Source organism: Passer domesticus, chromosome Z, assembly GCF_036417665.1.
Source record: "Passer domesticus isolate bPasDom1 chromosome Z, bPasDom1.hap1, whole genome shotgun sequence".
In the NCBI taxonomy this organism is placed as follows: domain Eukaryota; kingdom Metazoa; phylum Chordata; class Aves; order Passeriformes; family Passeridae; genus Passer; species Passer domesticus.
The window spans coordinates 38,255,691-38,275,847 of NC_087512.1; the positions used below are offsets into that span (position 1 = coordinate 38,255,691).

At 38.2% G+C, this 20,157-nt stretch overlaps 1 long non-coding RNA gene across 1 annotated transcript; it reads right to left on the bottom strand.

The window, feature by feature from the left end:
* Positions 1-606: 606 nt before the first annotated feature.
* LOC135289329 (uncharacterized) lies at positions 607-2,665 on the bottom strand. The gene is made up of 3 exons (XR_010352103.1): positions 2,550-2,665; positions 1,622-1,679; positions 607-725 (listed from the first exon to the last, which is right to left on the bottom strand). It is a non-coding gene; the product is annotated as an uncharacterized LOC135289329 (long non-coding RNA).
* Positions 2,666-20,157: the final 17,492 nt, after the last annotated feature.

A 20,157-nucleotide genomic window follows, 5' to 3' on the forward strand; every position in this document is an offset into this window, starting at 1 on the left:
GCCAAGTTACTGCAGAAGTGTACTGACATGGTCCCTTCTTCCACATCATGAAGAAAACAGGCACCATGTTTCTATTGACAGAACTGTCACCCTTACCAGCTTTTCAAGTCAGAGTGGCTTCAGAAGGACTGGAAGGTAGTAGAAGTTTTTGAAATGGGTGCTCCTCAGAAAGCAAACTCTCCATTTTATTTTCTAAGGCCAAAAATATATTGGCAAGAAGAGTAGGAAACCACTTCTGCCTCCCTGAAATTATTTGCTGTGTTGAGCCCTGGTCCATGTTTCAACTGAAACTCTCAACCAAGGTTCAGACTTACACACTGAGAAACCACCACCTTCCCTCTAGCAGCAGGTGGGAGACAACATCTAATCCAAACAAGTGCATCATCTGTTGTTCTGTGGAGGAAAACACTTGACTTCCATATTTTATTGAGTTCTTTAAGGTTGTGAGTAGACCATCTGCACAGCCAATTCAATATGAACCAATTGCAAATATAGCCAATAAGCAACAAAATGCAAAGGAAAATCCTTCTTCCAAGAGAAGAATGTATGCTGAGCAGTATGTAAAACAGTAGCACAGAGGTATATAGCAGCTTACCTTCATCTGTGTCTAACAGTAGTTTCACCATTTTCTGCTATAATCTCGGTCAGGCATGAAGAATGCATTAAGAATGGTCACAACATGAAAGAGGGGTGCTTTTTCTAACAGATGTAGAAAACATATCTTACTATAGAAAGGGAAGAAATAAGAGGTGCTGTTTTAATGCATGCATATTTAAAATAGTCAGTGAAGAAAATTAGATCAGGATTCAAGAATATATAATTTCTCTAGCAAAACATGAGCTATTCAATTTTAGAAGAAATTATAAAATTCCTAACTGATAAAGGCTGTACTTTTCCAGAGGTGTAGTATATTGAGCCCATGGAATTCATCATCCCAGCAAGCAATCATGGACAATAATCTAGCAAGTGTAAAAAGAAAATATGCTATTACAGTATCAAAATTTAGAGTTATTGCAAATGTAGGCACTTAGAAAGGAACAGGTTTGTTAGACAGAGACTCTGGAAGTTAAGCTGAATTCCAGCTATTAGAACTTAGATTAACAGAGTTGTAGATGACTTCAAGTCTACTGCCAATCCTGTAACACTCTTACACATTCTTCTGAAGCATCCTATGCTGGTCAGACTGAGAAATGGAAAGATGGATAAGAGTTACTGAAGATTAGATTGTAGAATAATTCTTACTTTTTAAAGATAATATTCCAATTCTCTGCTTGCATGTAAAAGCCTTGGTCAATATAATTTAGATTGCTTCATTCCCACATTTTTCCTACTGAGCTTTTAGGTTTGGAAGTAATTTCATTTGCTGTTTTAAAAATTGTAAATGATGTAATTATGAGTGATGGTAATAACTACATTGGAAAAAAACTACATATTAAACTGTCCAATACAAGGTGGACTGTAAATTTTTTTGTACAGCTACCATAAACAGAATTTTATATCTAAGATGTCTACAAGTACTACAAAGCCAGCCCTAGCAATAATAAGTCATACTACAAAGGCAGTGAGTTTACTACATCAGCTAACAAGTAGCAGAAGACTATAATTTTGTATTTGCATTTACCTATAGGCTTATGATGAAGTGACACGGAAAGAGTAAGTTCTTCTGGCCTTTGTTACTGCTGCAAGTCAGAGAAAAAGTGGTCTCTGTAATATAACTGTGTAATAATATGAAGACAAGAAAGTGTATCGAAGCAAACATCTCCACCTTTTTAGTCTATAGAGCTTACAGTTTCAGTCACAACAAAGCATTAAAACTCTTCCCAGCTGGATCTGTCTCAGATGAAAACACATCCTTTCACATCAACTAATATCCTAAATGGTAAAGCTGTACCTTAGAAGAGTGTGCAATATCTAAGGGAAGGACCTTGAAGCCATTTAAGCTGAAAGTCTAGAGCCATTGTAATTTCTGCTTTCATGGCACCCTGTGTCAATCAGTGTTCTGTGTGCAAAGTTGTGTCTGAATGAGTAATACAAAAGCATTTGAGTTCCCAAGAATATACATTTAAAGAGAGGATGCTGGCTGAGTAGAATGATATAGCTCCGTGTTGAGAGGTATCCTTAATGTTATGATCTCCGTGTATGAATTATGGGTGTCTACTGTCTAAGAACCCAGAAGTCCTCCAGCACACATCACTGTGACAACCTCTATAAGTGAGACATACATACTATGTGGGGGTTTCATTTTAGCATTGTGCTATGTATTAAAGGGGAGGGTTTTGTTTTAAAAAATGAAAAACAACACAGTGAGACTAAACTGCCAGATCTGTGAGATTAAGCTGTCAGATCTAAAATGCCTGAACCATATGGTGCACAAGATAAAAACGGACATTTTTATTTTCCTGCAGATCCTTACAAACTAAATGCATAACATATGCAAAGAATCAGTGTGCCTGAACACCATTTTTGGGTCACGGTGCACCACCATGTAAAGCTCTGGAGTGCAATACACAGAGAGATCGTATTTGTAGAAGCTATCAGAAGTCACTTACATATAAGCAGAGTTGCTAAATCTTGCCTGTAACAAAACGTTCCTTCTAATATAGTTTCTCATCTCCATTTAGAAGAGTAGGGCTCTGGAGGGATGTGTTTATCCTGTAACTGAGCCAATGTCGGATGTGTCACAATCACAGAAACATAGAACAGTTTGGGTTGGAAGGGACCTGCTGTGAGCTGGGCACTATCTACTAGACCAGGTTGCTCAGAGCCCCATCCAGCCGGGTCTTCAACACCTTTAGGGATGGGGCAACCAAAACCTGTCTGGCCAACCTGTTCCTGTGCCTGACCACCCTCACTTCAAACAATTTGTTCCTAATATCTAATTTAATCTTGCCCTTTCAAATCATTCCCCCTTTTCCTCTCATTACATGCCCTTGTGAAAAGTCCCTCTGCAGCCTTCTTGTAAATCCCCTTTAGGTACTGGAAGGCTCCTATAATGTGTCTCTGGAACCTTTTCTTCTGAAGGCTGAACAGTCTGTCCTCATAAGAGAGATCTTCCAACCCTGTGATCAACTTAGTGGTTCTCCTCTGGTCTCCTTCTAACACGTCTTTCTTTATCACCAGTCATGGGGGGTCTCAGGAGAGCAGAGGGGCAGAATCACCTGCCTTGACCTGCTACCATTGGCCTTTTGGGATGCAAGCAGCCAGACCTGAGTCATATTGAGCTTTTCTCTTCAAACACCCCCCAGGTCTTTCACCTCAGGGCCAGTCCAGATCCATTCTCCACCCATCCTATATCTGTGTTTGGGATTACCCCGACCCATGTGCAGTAATGTCCCAGTAAACTATGAACTTTGTTTTAAGTATATACTCACATAGACTACAAACTACTGAAGTTTCTACTGAAGAATTCTGTTGCCATATGCCACAGTATCTGGAATCTTGTCTGTACTTCACTCAAGGTGATGATCTGTACTCAAGGTCTGTATGTACCCTCATAAGGCAGCAGTTCAACTTTTCCTCTTCCTTACTACTAAGATTTGTAAGCTATTGCATGTGGTTATTAATACAAGGAGTTGGTTCTCTCATGTCTTCACTGATTTAATTTTGCCTAACTGTATTGAAGCCAAAGGCAGCAATTTCTTTTGCAATCTTTTTGCAATGGGCAGGACATGGTAATGCAAGTTATGCTTCTGAAAGTTTAAAGTCTTAGAAAATATTCCTTGTTCCTTTTCTGCTTATTATATTTTTGAGAAATTATTCAAGAAAGCAAAACGACGTTGAGGATGCAAAAGGACGGTTTTTTCCTTGAGACATTCAAAGTTACAAAGATCCTAGAAAGGAGGAAAGAAGGAATTTGAAAGAAATTGTCTTTAGAAAAATTGTCTTCATTAATGATATTGTATCTTAGCCCAAAACAAAGCATATTCTGATTAATATAAAAGACCACAAAGTACTTCCCAAGAAGTCTAGAGTCTGACTGGTAATGTCATGATATAAAATCTGCATGTGAGCACACAGAATAATTTTTGAAGTATAAATGGATTTTTAGAGGAAATGTGAACTGACATCAGATGCCGCTGTTTCTGCTGTTCAGACTGGGTCCATGGTTTTTATACCTCTCGTACTTTATGTCACAGCCTGGAAACATCATGCCTCTCCATGAGTTTTGGCCCCTCAGACCTACGACCGCCAGTTCATAGGATGACTAGTGTTCCCCTAGTGCCAGGGCCTTCCAGATGCCCTGCAAGGAGGCAGTTGTCAAAGGCCCTCCTCTCCTCTGGGAGCGGATTTTCAGCTGTGTCTTGAGCTGGGGTTGCCCTTTTGCTCCTTAACTGGTGTGGTGGGACAGCCCTCACTGCTGGTTCTGTCCTGCCCTCTCAGGGAGCCCCCACAGCTGCTGGTCTCCAGGGGACAGCCAGTAAATCCCACCTGAAATGACAGTGCTTTTCCAGCAGCACCTACCACTCTCTGACAAACTCCATACCTACACCATTTGGAGGACAAGAGCTTCCCTGACAGCAGCAGTGCATGGATCAGGCAGACCTTGCCTGAGCAATAAAGGCCAATCAACTTCATCTTTCAGCTTTGCATGCTGGAAGAAGGGCATCTTCCAGAAAAGCTGGAGAGAGGTCAACTCATGAGGACAGAGGCTCCAATCAGCAATTCTACAGGCACAAGAAAAACAAAGTTAGTGTTCCTGTTTGATGCTCCAGGCTTTGATCAGCTATTTAGTATCATCCACATAGAGTTAACCTTTAAGTTCTTGTGGAAGTCAGAACTTCAAGGCATCTCAGCAGGCAAGTTAAAAGGCCTTCCAGAATTAAGTAGGAGTAAACTTGAAAATTTGCCATTTTTGTATAAACATTTTAGCTTTATAAAAAGGGAGGACATGCAGAGCACCTCTGAGGTGCAGTTGTGCTCCCAGTAATCCATAAAGGCCAAAAATCCCAGCATTAGATTACCAGAAGCTCCATCCACTAATCCACTAGCTATTACACCAGCATTCCAGGGTTTTAATAAGCAATTCTACAGCTGAACCCTTTATATGTTTCTTGGAGCAATGACATACTTCAGCTCTGTCTTCACTCCAAACTGCCAGGAAAATTTTCCCGTAAAATATGCCCCCTTTAGAAGAAACCTCAGGCTTAAATCCTTAGAAGTTCTTATGAATGGTGGAACTGTGTGTGGTCATGGAATTCTGCTAACAATGTAAATAAATATTGCAGTGTTAGTTATGTTCCTCTTTGCTCTTAGATCCTCCACAAATTTTCCTTTACCTTAGATTTTATGAATCTAAGTTGGGAAATGTATTTTCAGGTATGTTGGTTTATATTCTAAGTAGGTTTTTCACCAGGTAGATGGTTGATACCATGCCTTAGACACAGATATGAACTCATGGTGATAGAATCACAAATCCTACTGCTAACCTAGTGGCAAAAGAATGTAGTGCTCAAGTTTCTTCCCCTCAGATTTCAGGTGTAAGTAATAATATTTATCTATAATTTTTCTCTGTAAGAATATGTCTACAGTTTCTTCTAGACATTCTAGAGTATGTAAAAGGTGATATTGTTTTGAATTAAAAAATTCTGTTGTGATTCCTTACTCTCATACATTGTATGGCATGCATTTGATGTCTGAAGTGGAATAATCACCTGTTACTCTCTGATATAACTAATTCCTCATCTATACATTTTTTTCTTCTCCTGAAATGTATTTTTGTAGTTGAAAGGTAAAGACATTAATAATCAGAATTCTGAATAAAGCATGCCTTCCTGCAAACTGATTACCTGATTGATTTCCTAAATTGCAACACCCTGTTTTTCTTCTCTGGATGGACAACAAATAGGAAAAGTCCTGAGAAACTAAGTAGATCTTGATTCTGTCAAAGAGAGTCTGTAGGGAATTTTTTGACAAAAAGAAAATAGGCAAAATGGGTAATTATGACTGATAAATAAGCTTAGGAAAACACAAAGCCTTTTCAATAGCGTGCACCCTCTTTTTTTTTCCAGAAGTAAGTGCATTTGTTTATGTGATGTTCATTCCATCTCTGTATCTAATAATAGCTCAAGTCACTTTTGAGGGGGGAACTGAGTAAAAAGCGATTTGGATAAAATAGTTGTCCTCCTGTGCAATGGATTTATTTATTTTTATTAAATAAAATAATAATTAAATAAAGTAATAGTTGAGTTTATTGGCCCTTACTCCCAAGTTTTGACTGCAGGTTCCAGGAGGACATGAACTTGTGCATTTAGAATGTGCTCCATTACTACAGCAGAGAATAACACCAAAACTAAGTCATATTGTGGCACCATTTTACCGGACCAAGTTGCATGTATGTTGGTGAACCACTGGGATTCTTCTTTTTTGTCAGGAAGCAGATGATTTATAAATGTGCTTGGACACTTGCAGGGTGGAATACTAAGTAGGTGAGAGTACTGTGACAGAGCTTAGGATTCTTCCAGGTTAATTATGTGACAAACCAAAGGTCTTCACACTCACCTATGAAGGAATCATTACCAAGATATTTTAACAAAAATAGAACATGCAATAAAATGAAGACATCATGAGTCACCAAAAAGTTTCAATATAGTTACTACAGAAATAGATGTAGTTCCAATACCTCATTATTTTTACACTAAAATCTCTATAAGCAGTAATTGAAATAGTTGGGACATTTTTAACTTAAAAACTGAATTCAGACTCTACTTTTGCCAAAATTTTATTTTCACATAGTTTTTTTTTTTTCAAAAGTGAGGAATTCAAGTTCAGTATTTTGAGTAATATGACCTAGGCATACAGAGACTTGAAAACACACTCTCTAAAGCAATACTGAAATACATGAGGTTTCTGTGCTTTGGCCTGGACAGAGTTGATTTTTCAGTAGCTGGGCAGGGGGGCATGTCTGAGGGTGCATGACCATGACCCAGATATCCTTCTATAACACCTTAGATCATTGCTGGGGTCAGGGAGAAGGGGCTCTTTGGCTCTGGGGAAGAAGGGCAGGGCTTCCAGTAGAAAAAAACATGTAAGGCAGGTGAGAGGCTGTCCACCATTGTTCATTGTGTCAGGGTCTGTGAATGTGAATGATTCTCCTTTTTGTATACTTTTAAAACTAATATTGTTGCTGTTACTGTTTGTTTTCTTATCTCATTGCTGTTTCCAGTAAATTCTTATCTTAACCTGTGATCTTCACCCTCTGTGCCTCTGATTCCCAACTCCATTCTGCCCAGTGGGAAAGGGGAGGGGGAGAAAGTTGTTTAGAAATGTAGTTTGGGAGGGTCTCAGTGGGGTCAGTGAGTCAGAGAATACCATTGATAAACTGCTACAGTTCTTATAAATAAGAGCTTAGTGAAAGCAGACCCAGTTATGTAGGGGTGCCACTTTGTGGCTAACCACTTTGTACTCTGAGAGAGAGGATGTGAACCTTCGTTAACCAGATGAACTTGGGGACCTCCAAGATGCTGCCACAGAAGACTGCAACTAGTACAACTAACCACACCAATGCTGTGCTGCAAGCCTTACCTGCAAACCCCACCCACAAAACATATGAAGCCAAAAAAACCCCAGCTATCCTTTGCTTTTTCTTCTTTCGTAAAATTGAAGAATTGCACTTCAGTCTTGCTGTTGAATATTTTATAGGCAGCAGCTCCACACTTAATGGCAGTTTCAGGAAAAGTAGTGTATTTGAGATCACATACCTGACACTATTTTGTGAAGAAGGTACATCCTCTGTTTTATTTTTCTGTCTGTGCTGCAAAACTCATTAGAGTCAAAAGGTAAATACTTTCTATCTACAGAGCATCTCTGTGTTCAAAGTTTGAAGCAGATGACATGTGTTCTTCAAGAGGCATGATTTCATAGTTAAATGTTTCCACAATCTTTGTTGAAAAGGCGATGTTTTCAATTTGGGAATACGTTAGCCAACTTAAGAATTGCTGGATTGCTGAGAGCTGTTTTCTCACTGATTCATATTGATGATGCCAGTGTATGATGCTTAGAGACCCCGTCAATATGTTGCAGGTTGTCTTCATTCAGATTGGTATGGCAACTTTAGTGTATTGTCCTAAATATCCCCCAGGTAATTCTGCTTACAAGTGGTGAAATATCCTAATTTTTCCTTGGTGATAGAAAACCTAATTGGAGAGTATCTTCATATGGGAGTGGGTGAGGAGAGATAAGACAGCAAAGTACTGATAGCATTCAACTCACAGAGAGATTTGGAGGTGTGTGCTGCAGTCTGATGAATTGCCATATACCTCGTTGAGGGAGATACCAAAAGCTCTGGTTGGTCTACTTTTTCTATTGCAGAGATGCTGTCCTTTTGAGTTTCTAAAAATAGCAGTCAAAATGGTTTAGTTTTGTCTTCATTCTTGGGTACAGAATCCTTAGCAAATGTTCAAAGGAGCCCAGGATATTTAGAAATTAGTTAGCATCCTTGAAAGAAGACCTTTCACTTACCAATAGTTTTAAAAGATAAATCTTTCGCCAGTGATTTAAGCTCTGTATTTATTAATACATTATTGTATGCAGCAGTAACACAAAGAACACATATATTTTAATATATAGGAATTAACACTAGAAGACAAAAACATCTTATCTATCACAGCACAGGATATCATATCCCCAGACATGCTCAGCAAGTATGTACTTGGCATTATACTTACCTTTCATTTTGGCACAGGAGCAGTGAAAAATCAAGGTAAATGGGGAAATAGGCATTCGATGCCATAAAATTTGATATGACACCATTTCTTTCAGCAACAATAAAGTAATATTTTTAAGGCAGTTGTAAAAAATAAGACCAAAAAGTCATATAAATAATCTTGTATAATTCTGAATATCTTAAAGCATTTATGGCTCAGACATGCCTCATAATAAAGTGACTGGATGGTTTGCATGGTGCTAATCTTTCAATATTTTTCTTCTTTTCCTCACCTTTGAATAATTTTCTCATTGGAGTGCAGTAAGTTATTGGAAAATATTACAAAAAACAACAAAAAAAATCAACAACAACAACAAACCAAAACAAACAAAAAACCAACAAACCAACCAACCAATCAACCAACCAAAAACCAAAAAAACCAAAAACCAAACAAAAAAAAAACCCAGAAAAAACCTATTTTCCTCCATTAAAATATCTTAATTTTGTGTCCTGAGGCAGATTAAAATTCTGGGAAACATGTAACTGTAGACCTTAGTTCTGCAGTCTTTGTATTTTAAGTGGAACAGTTTCCATTTCAAAGAATTTTGATGGATTAGAAGCTCTCATATGCATGCCATTGAAATGCCACTGACAAATGCTGGAAATGAATGGAATGTTCTTTAGCAATATCTGTGATGTTATCAACAAAAAACAGAGTACAGATTTTTAGAGCTTGCAGTTCTGATGTCAAAAACTTCTGGGTCAAATGAGGCATGTCCCTGGTAGTTGAAGTTTTTTAAAAAGTAAGAAAAACAGACAGGGAATTCTTCAGGCTTTGGTGTATTTTTCTATAATAATCATTAAAAGGTGAATTTATCAAAATATTTTTGTAATGCAAGACCATTGGCAACACATATCTACACTCTGAAAAAGCTGAAATCCCAGTTCCATTTAATTTGGTGAAGTGCCAAGATTCAAGAGGAAATTCTGCTGGTACGTTAATTCATGACTGACAGGAAGCAGTGATATAGTTGGAGACAGGCTGGAAATACACCTTATTGAAGAACTCCTGAAAAATAATCCTGAGATCATATAGGATTCTAGGGTCTTCTAATCAAAAGGTTCTTCATTTCATGTGTCAAATACTGGTTATTAACTGCAGATTACCAAAAAAGATATTATTTATCATAAACAAAATGCAAAAATTAAATAGGAACTCTCTCTAACAAATTATCTTGGAGACAGAATATGGAAAGTTTTTGTTTTAAACTGAAAATCACTTATCAGGAATACTAAGCAAGTTTTTCTTTCAGATGATGACAGTAAGTGCCTCATTATTCAAATCACAGGCCTTGGGTTCTCATGTAAGTTTGGTAATATTTGTATTTGGTTGGTTGGTTGGGGTTTTTTTAAATAACGGCCTCAGGCCAGTTGAGATGTAAATTCATGTTAACTCTAGATCATCAATGTATTGGCAAGAGATTAATGCAGAAGGGATCAGTTTGTTCTTGAAACACCACTAAACCTAATTATTTCAGGGAATAGTCATAGAGTCAATAATAGGAAAGGTGAGAATAACTATTTTCTAGTTGTCTAATCTGTCTAAGTGGGTGATAGCTACCTAAAAGCTCTTTGACAATGAACCTATGCTGTGAAATACCAAAACACCACTATGCATTTAAATGAAACCCTTTTGATTTTAAATACATTTGAGAGACACTTAAAATGCATCGACCTTTTCCAAATTTTACATAGAGACATTAATACATCTATTCTACACAGTTTGGCAAGATGAGCTCCTGAAAGAGTGATTTGCTGTTATTTTTGTCACATCTGGTTTTGTCACATGCAGGACAGCCGGCAGGACTGACCTGATCACTCTGCTAAAACCTTGTTTATACACCCCTAAGGAAATATCTGCTGCCAGAGATGGCCAATTGCTTTCATTAACTACCACTTGTAAACTTTGAAATGCACCAGGCTGATTGTCCTGGCACCCCTGCTATAATGAGATGGCCTTAGAGTTCTTGATACCATATAGCATTACCTACTAAAGAATTGTCAAAAGACCCTGGCCATTTCAAGCCAGGATGTCATTGAGTTGCTCTCAGCCAGGGTCAGGAGAAGATCTCTGGATTCCAGGAGGAATCAAGCTTCCAAAACCTGCTTTAGTAGCCAACTTTTCAAAGCACCCTCATTGCAGACTGGCTAGGATGTAGGCAAATGCTTGCCAGAATCCCAACCTCTGCACTCATAGTCATGGCAGAACTAACTCTCATTAAATGTCACATAAGGGGCAGACCAAGACTTTTTTTACCTGTTATGCTTCCTATCATGCTTCCAAGCTGTGACTTCACTCCTTGTTCAGTTTCAGGGTGTGTCACTATTCATGGACAAAAGTCAGTTCCCATCCTGCTGTGCCACCTCCACCAAACTCCAAACAGTGATGCTCCCTTACATACTAATGTTATGTTCCTTACCCTTCCGTAGCTGGTTTGCAACATTCAAAACCAGCTCTACAGGGACCATGTTAGTTTTTTGACTAGCCAAGGAAGGCTACACTGAAGGCAGATGTCTGTAAAAGCATGTATAATTCTAAAAATAGCCTTTAATCAGGGCGTTGGGGAAGTTTGGCATCTTGTATTTAGGAAGGGTACATTATTTATGTTATTCTTTTGTAATTTCTATAATGGATTCAAGGTTTTACTTTTGCTTACAACTGTAACTCCTTTTGGAAACCTTTTTGATGATCTTTCAAGAAGCTGAGCAGAAAAATCTTTCATTTATCATCTGCACTGTGCAGAATTTTTATAGGTGGATAAATTCATGTTCGTTACTTACAGAAATGTGATAGAATTTGAATAGTTCAGAAATCCAATTTCTTTCAGTACTGAGGATTCCCAAGTCTTCCCTTAAGCTTCAGTATCTAATGTGATTTTTCTTCTTTGAATTTTTTTATCTAGAAGAGGGAAGTCAAGCACTAGGGTAATTTCTATGGCATAAGAGTAAAGCAGCTAAGCATTTAATCTATTGAGAGCTGTTTTGACACTTACCATTAGAATTTTTGGCAAATATTTTCTGGTCTCTCTAAGAATATCTGTGTTTCAGTTTGAACTACAAAGATGCAAGAATACTTGAAAAAATACCAGCCAAAGCATAGATTTAGTGATTGTGAAGTCACTTGCATACTTTAAAACCTGAAGAAATCTAGAGCAGATTATATTGCTTTAAGGCTTTGAGCTGCACCTCCTACAAGGAATTTTTCCATCGGGGTTCCTGGCACTATCACAGCCATCAGAGAGAAGAATATTCAATAACAGCCATCTCACAAACCACTGTGGGGGTCTGTCCTAGTCTATGGGATAACTTTTTACTGAAGTGAAAAACAAAGGGCTGCTAAAAGTAGATTTCTCTTATCTGCTATGCTCTCATCCCGAATCATTTTACACTGCAGTTAAACCCTAATTCTGAGAGCTTGTAAATGCCTTAAGAATTCCTCTGCCTTCCTTGCTGTTTTAGCCTCTAACTTTATGCTTTACATTTGTGTGGAATGGTAAACAATTTCATCCATTTATACTGCTTAATATGTGTGCTTTCATATATACAGCTGTTTTTTAGACAATATAAATGTGGCTATTTAACTTCTTTGTTGCTACAGTAAAGTCACATATATGTTTTAAAATATTTTTTAAAGGGAGGGGATGTTGATAGGTGTAGGAAAATAATGTTAGCCAGTTTCTGTAGCTGCTGATATAAATTAATAAGTTTTTCCTGAACTGAAAAATGAAAATGACCAGATAAAATGAATGGAATTTTTGCCAGAATGAAGTTTAGTGTTATTGTCCTAAGTGAACCCCCTCCTGCTCCATAAGGACCTACGTGTCTTAATCAAACACACCAGTAACTGTCAAACAATTTTATATGCTTTTTCCATTTCTTTTGGAACAACTGTGCTCTGCTTTGGATCTGGTTAAAGCAGTTTGTTATTATTTATAATATAGAATAATAAATTTCTGTTGATTATCTGTTCTGTCTTAGGTGACCACTCATGGGCTGCTCTTGCCTCTTTTCCAGCATTGCTTTTAGACAAGGAAGGGCGGATGAGGGCAGAGGTTGGATATGGGCATGACAACAGCCACAGTCCAGTGACACTTAGATGGTGTGATCCTGGTGCTTCAGAGCCTGTGATGATCCCAGGTGAGGCTGTCCTGCTGCAGGGCCCAGGAGTGAGTGAGAGCAGGAGGTGGGAATGCATCCAGCTCAGTATGGCTTCTCCCTCCTGTTCTTGCACAGGATGCAGTTTGGAGACAGAACAGTGTCTCCTTACTGCTTTTTCTTTTCCTTTTCTGACGTCAGTAGTTCAGGTGAGACTCAGAGTTAGATGTAGTTGCAGGATGAAGACCAGAAATTGCAAAAGCCTGTTTCTGGTCTATCAATGGCATTTGTTGTATTAAATACTATGCAGGTAAGTGTATGGACATAGAAAGAGAAAAGACTCATGGCTAGACAATGTGAGCAATGATAATGCAGTTACAACTGTCTGCTCTTAATCTCATTCATATCTCACCAATGGTAATATAATAATTATGAAAGTAAAGTGATTGAGAACCAGACCAGACAGCATAAAGAACAGCTTACAGATGGAGCTGAGAGTTCAAACCTATATCAAAATGTTATCTTACTCTGAACAAACCCTAAAGTTTCATAAAATAAAGGGTTCAATGATAAAAGATGAGGCAACCAAGCATCTGTAAGGAGAATCACATAGAAATCTGCAATATCTCCTTCATTGCATTAAACAGAAATATTTAAAACTAGCACATTCCCAGCTACTAGTTTACACCTTCACAGCTGACAAAATGGGACATAATCCCCTCTTCAATAAAGCAATTGAAAAGTGGAAAGTTAAAAAAGACTGTGAAATAAAGTAGACTTTGAAGATTTATGATATAAACACTGGCCATTTTTGGAACTACAAAGCAATTAAAACTGCTCTCTGAGATTGCTTTCTTCCTATTCTAAGTTCTCTTTCTTTATTTTACACCCAGTTAACTTCCTATATATTTTAACTGAGGGCACCTACAGTGTAATTGCTTTATTTTTGAGTGGTACAGAAAGTTGTGCATGCTTCAAGGTCATGTTTGTTCCATTTTGCCCAAAGTCATACACTATATTTTTTCTGATTCTGTCCTGCACTGGTGTTTTGGTAGAGGAGAGGCATCTGCTTCCCTTGTGCTCTCATGTCACTTGATCCACAGTCTCTGAAGGAGCAGAACAGACTGATGTAAAGTTATAACAGAAAGAAATGTGACCTCTTGGTATTTATGCTTTAGAAATTGCTACATACTGCAGTTTCTAGCACCTTGCTTGAACACTGATCTCTTAACAAACTGTGTTTGGAGAACAATCAATACAGTTTCCTATTAATAAGTAGATAAAATGTGGGTCCAGTCTGTACTAATAAGGCTTTTCAAAATGCTTGTAAAGGGACATTCTTGCAGTGTGGGTAAAAATGTCGGAAGTCAGTATAATTTGCAAAGTTTCTTTGTATCTAAATATAATTTATAGAGCACCCAGAGCAACTGAATAGTCAACAGCTTTGAAAATTAGGCTATGTGGATTGTAAATTGATGCCTAAGCTGCATACAGATCCCATACACATGTTCCTGAAAATTTTTAATCTTTTGTATTTAAACATTGCAACATCTGTTTCAATTTAATATTTTAGCTTTATTATAAAATTTTCTTCCATGGTCATACCTTATCTATTCAGCCTGTGTCTCATTTCATCTAGTATGTCTATTAAGCAAGAAGAAATAGCCTGAATATTTTATAAAGAAATAAGCTGACATAAACTGCTCTAAACAAATATGCTGTTCTAAGTAATTTTTCTTCATTCTTCAGTGCTGAAAATATGCAATTTCATTTGACATTAGGTTTTTACAAGCTCCCTAAATCCAATACAGATGGTAGCTCTTGGAAAAACAGAATCTCTTTATTCTTCCTAGACAGCTCTTAGATTTTTGAGAAATAGCATAAACTAAGAGTAACAAATAGTAGCTGAGTCTAAACAAAGTCATGGTACCTTCCACTCTTCTGGAAAATGTGTTATGGACAGGAACCATGGAAGTTTCTTCATCCTGTTAAATTCAGTGATATGATACATGCTGAAGGAATCTTTAGCCAATATAGCTAAAAGTGATACAAACGAGCCAAAATATTTATACATATAAGACATAATGTTGAATTGCTGAGTTCACCTTTAAAATAAATTATATTGCTTTGGGAGGGTAATTCTCCTTGTACTTGTTACATGATCATCAAAAATCTTAGGACTTGTCTTCAGTATGTCTGAAGTTACCTGCTATAATGCCCAGAAATTGCACTTTAACTATGCCCAAATTAAAATTAATCCTCTCTCTCCTGTCCTTTTCTTCTGCCTCCTTCCCTGACAAGGGAACAAGGAGACATTACAGTAGAAGCAGTGCCAGAAGTTTCAAGACCAAGGGATAATCAAAACGGGGATCTTATACAGTAAAAGGTTTGCCAATGGTTCAGAAGGTCCCAGATGAAAAGCAATTTTTATAAAGTGAGATACATATTGGTACAGGTTCAAAGACAAGATGTGAATGTTTTCATAGAAATTGGCCTGATATTCTTGATTTCATTTTCAAGATGGATTGTACCCTAGGGCTGAAATGCAGAGCACTTTTGAGTTCAGATGCCTTCATCTTGTGATTCTGCACTCATTCAGTATGGATCTATGGTAAAAAGCCAAAATGAGTCCTTCCTGTGAAGGGCAGATTTAACCTGGCTTGCTGTGGTCTTCCAGATGAAATACAATCTGTTATAGACCCTCAGGTTTGCATGTAACTAATTTGCTTTGAGCATATTCTCAGCATGATTTTCTGCTTTGTGTTTTGTCAGAAGGAATTTCAGCTGGAGACATTACCTATGTTTGCCTTTCCTTGGTCTTTGAGAGAGCAAAGATCATAATTTTCAGAAAGAGAGATGAGTTATCTTTACCTTCATAATCTCACATCAAGATCTGAGAAAAGTTTGAAGACTTTCTATAAATTATTTTTTTAAGATCAAAAGGCAAAGATTAAGGATAGAGAGGGGACAAACAATTTAAATATCATGCTTGTGGTTTGGGTAAACCTTTCAGTAAAATTTCTTTGCTAATGACAGTTTGTGGAGCTTCACACAAGTTTGATTGCTTGAATCTGAAGCATTCAAATTCATTATTTTTGTTTGCATTATCTTGAAATAAGACCAGAGACAGGACTCAAGGAAACAACATGAAGCTGAGTCAAGAGAGGTTTTGGCTAGATAGCAGGAGAAAGTTATTCAGCCAGAGGGTGGTTGGGCATTGGAATGGGCTCCCCAGGGAAGTGGTCACGGCACCAGCATGACAGAGTTCAAGAAATGTTTGGACAATCTTTGGCACACGCTGTGATGGGGATGGGGATGGCACTGTGCAGGGCCAGGAGCAAACTCAGCATATTCTGTGATACAACAACTCTATGAAATGCTATTTATTATCTCCAAATTTAATTTTAACTCACTTCCTCACTATTCATGCCCTTAGCATGTTTTTAGAATATAAACAATTTCTTAGAATAATAACTTTATTTAATAAATGAAGTTGCTCTTTTATTTAAAAAGGTCTGCATGCAACTTCTCTTCTTCCTCCAGTCTTTTTGGACTTGTCTATGCACCTCTGAGATGTTGGGTTTATCTCAGGCTAGGGAAAAATATATTTTTCTTCAAATGTCTCCTGAACATTTTGACAGCAGATCACTGACACTCTTGGAAAGGAGGGATCACCTGAAGGGTAAGAATTCTCAGAATTCAGTAGGAAAACTTTTACCTTCATTCACCACCCACACTTGTGCTACTCCCAAGATCTGCAGGGATTAAACAGTCAGAGGTTATCCAGAATCCCTTCCAGCAGCATGAAGCCACAGGGGAAACTCCATCCTGTTCTAAGGAAAAAGGCAGTGATAATCCCCAAAGTCAGTCATTGCTTTAGGAAACACTTCAGAGACTCACAGCTGTTGCATTTCTTATGAAAAGCCTGGAATGCAGATGTAATAGCTAACGGATTAGTGAACCCTATGCATCTGGTAATCTAATGCTGGGGCTAGCCCTTCTGGATTGCAGCAGCACAACTGTGTAGTAAGAAATTGCTCTGGATTTCCTCCCTGCTCAAAATATGATGTATCCTGTCAATCATATCCAAAATTGGCTAAAGTAAAAAAGATGTGTGCAGGACAAGGATGCTTTGGTTGGATCCCAGAGCCATACAATGACCTTTCCTCCTTCAGATTACTTAAGGGAAATTATCTGTTTCATGATTACATTTTTTGTCATCCTTCCCTGTGACAACTGGTTTCTGTAACCTCTGTTTCTGCTATTTGTGTCACTTACTTATGAAAGTAGGAACATTTTCAGCCTGTAATAAGTTACTGTCTTTGTCCAGGTGGTGCTTCTGGCACCATATGTTTGGGTCTCTTCCGTACCTGATTTTATCATGTGCTCTTCTGGACAGTGAAGGCTCTTTCATGAGTTCATTGTAGAGATCACAGATCAATAGATTGCCAGAACCTCACAGAATAATGTCAATCTTTCATTTTACTGGGAGGCTAAAACAGGAAGGGATTGCAAAATCCTGAAGAACACGAAGAGAACACCACATAGCAGCATGGAGGATTGAAAAAATACTTTCTGAAGGTTTTTAATGCCTTATTTAATAATAGATCATCCCTTCTGAAGAAGAGGTGTAGTAGTATTTTCTAAGCTCCTTGTAGGAGTGTATCCCAGGACACAAAGACACTAGGGATTCTTTTGTGTAGAACAATAAGAAAAGAAATTTAGCAGCCCTGGCTGCTTTAGTCTAGACACAATAAATAAATAATTCCTATAATCTGGTGCTGTACATTTTCAGTAATCCAGTGTGTCATACTGCAAGAAAATAATGTTGTACAAAAAAACTGAGGTAACAGGGCATTCAGCTGAAGTATAATGAAAAAATTGCGACTTAGGTCTAGTGTGAGCAGGTCAAAATGAAATATGTACATATGCACATAAATATGTGCCATTTTAGATACATATGAATATGCAGATATCAACTTATACCCTGCATAAATAAGTATGTACATTCTGTCCCTCATCTTCACCATGTGACTTCTAGTGATGTGAGAACATCTAGGTTCTGTGCAACCACCTTCTAAGTACTGGAATACTGTGTTGATACCCCTTCTGATCCTTCTTGTCTTCAGGGACAAAAGGCCGAGCTCCTTCTGTCTTTCCTCACAGGGCAGGTTCTGCAGCCCTTTGTTCATTTTCGTGTCTTCCTTGAACTGTGAGGACCAGAAGGAGTCGCGGTGCTTCCCGCAGGCGCTGTGCCCGGAGCGCGCTGATCCGCCCCGCGCCTCTCTGCCAGCAGTGCCCCCGCAGCTGCAGCCCAGGCTCTGGTTTGCCTTCGTGGCTGCAGTGCCACACCAGAGAGTCGCGGCCAGGACATTGTCCCCTGAACTTCCGTGTCCCTTTCAGCAAGGCTGCTCCGCAGACACGCGGGTCACAGCCTGCGCTGGGCCCTTTGGTGAGGTCACCCCAGGTGCAGGACTGTGCCCTTGTCTCTGCTGCACCTTGCACTGCTCCTGCCTGCCCCACCCTTTCAGCCTGTCCAGGTCTCTTGTAAGATGGCATTGTCCAGAACATCTGTGAAGATGTGGGACATTAATTCCTGAGGAACACCCCCTTGTAACAGGCTACCTACCTGAGTGAAAACCACTGATCACCCCTCTTTAAGTGTGCCCTGATAACCAATTTCTTACCCATTTCAGAGACTGCTCACCAGCCTTGCCAGGATGTGGGAAAATCTTTATTCTTAATTCATTTCTACTCCAGAAGCTGAAAGAATTATGAGTAAGTAGAGGAGAAATCCTGATTGTTTGAACGGTGTTCACTCCCAATTGCCATGTCCAGTACATCATCCTAATACCTGCATAATCTTATTTTCCTCTATATGGGAAAATAATTCCCTTCACTTTTAAATCGAAGTTCCTACCCTGATGTTTTCAGAATTATGCAAAACTAAAGTCAACCTTATTGGAGAGAGGAGATTGTGTTTGCTATAAAAATCACTGTAGCTCTTTTGATATGATTTCTCTGGGAAGGGTTATTTAGCTTTTCTGTTTAGGACTGCACCTATTCTGTCCAGTTTTGAGGTTGCTGGGTAGTGGTGGGTACTTCCAGCAGGTAGTGGATGTACGGTCCTTTGACAAGCCTCCTTGAAAAGATTTGTTGCTGCCAAAAAAACTCAGCTTCACTCAGAGCCTTTATCTGAACAGAATCCTTCATCCACTTGATAAAACAGGTTACCCACTGTCACTCTTTATTCTGGGCTTTATGACTAAGTTATCATGGTTTAATTAAGTTATTCCTGGTCTAACACTGTGGTAGAAGCATAACTGATAAATTAATATCAGGGAGTGCCACCTTTCCTAATCTGCATTAGCAAAAATCACTTACTACTGATAGCCTCCTTTACTAAGTCCACACATATTCAAGGTTACATCCCATGACCTTTAGTGAAGCATTTAATCAATGATCTTAGGTATTATGACTGATAATCATATTTTCTGTTTATTTTTATTTTTAAAATCTATCTTTCAATACAAACCTCTAGATTTCCTGTCTTCGTTGGTTTTTAACAAGTAGTGATACATTGATCGCTAGGATTGGGTAGAAATAAGTCTCCTGAATTTTCGTTTATTTGTGCTCATATGCATTTTTAGTAAATTGGCGGGTCTCATTTGATTGTTCCTCTGTGGAGGGTGGCTGGTCAGCTGAATACTTTAATGCCTGTTGAGATGGCAATGATTGTTCATTGGTCAGGGTAAGAGAAAGGATCCCAGCAGGTATGTGAGGTAGCAGCCATAAGAAAACCACAGTCACCATAAATTGTGTTATGATCCACACTCAAAATCAGAACAGTTTCTTAAATTGAAACATTTCAATGTACAAAAAAGCAAAGTTATTAACTGATAATATATATTTAAAAACACGTTTGAAAGTTTATAGTGCAATTTTAGAGAAAGAAAACTCAAAATTAACAAGGTTACTAAGGAGCTCTTACTTTTAAGATGAATGTCCATATTTTAAAAAAACCCCTCAAACTAACCAATGAACCAACCAATCAAGCAAAAAAAGTCAAGTAAATTTATGCAAAAATATATTCTGTCTCTTTGTAAACTATGCAGCATTTGTTTACACAACTGTATCTAGCTATAAAATGATTGCTTTCTTTATCCTTTCATTACTAGAATGAACTGAAGCTATTTTCAACTTTCACAGGGGAAATGTTCTAGATAATTAAAATGAATGCTTTCCGTTATCTTATCACTTTGTAGCTGCTGACAGTCTTAATGAAATATATCAAGCTGATGAATGGACAACATCCTCTTTGAAAGAATAAGGCAATGCTGTTCAATTCTCAGTTCAATTCT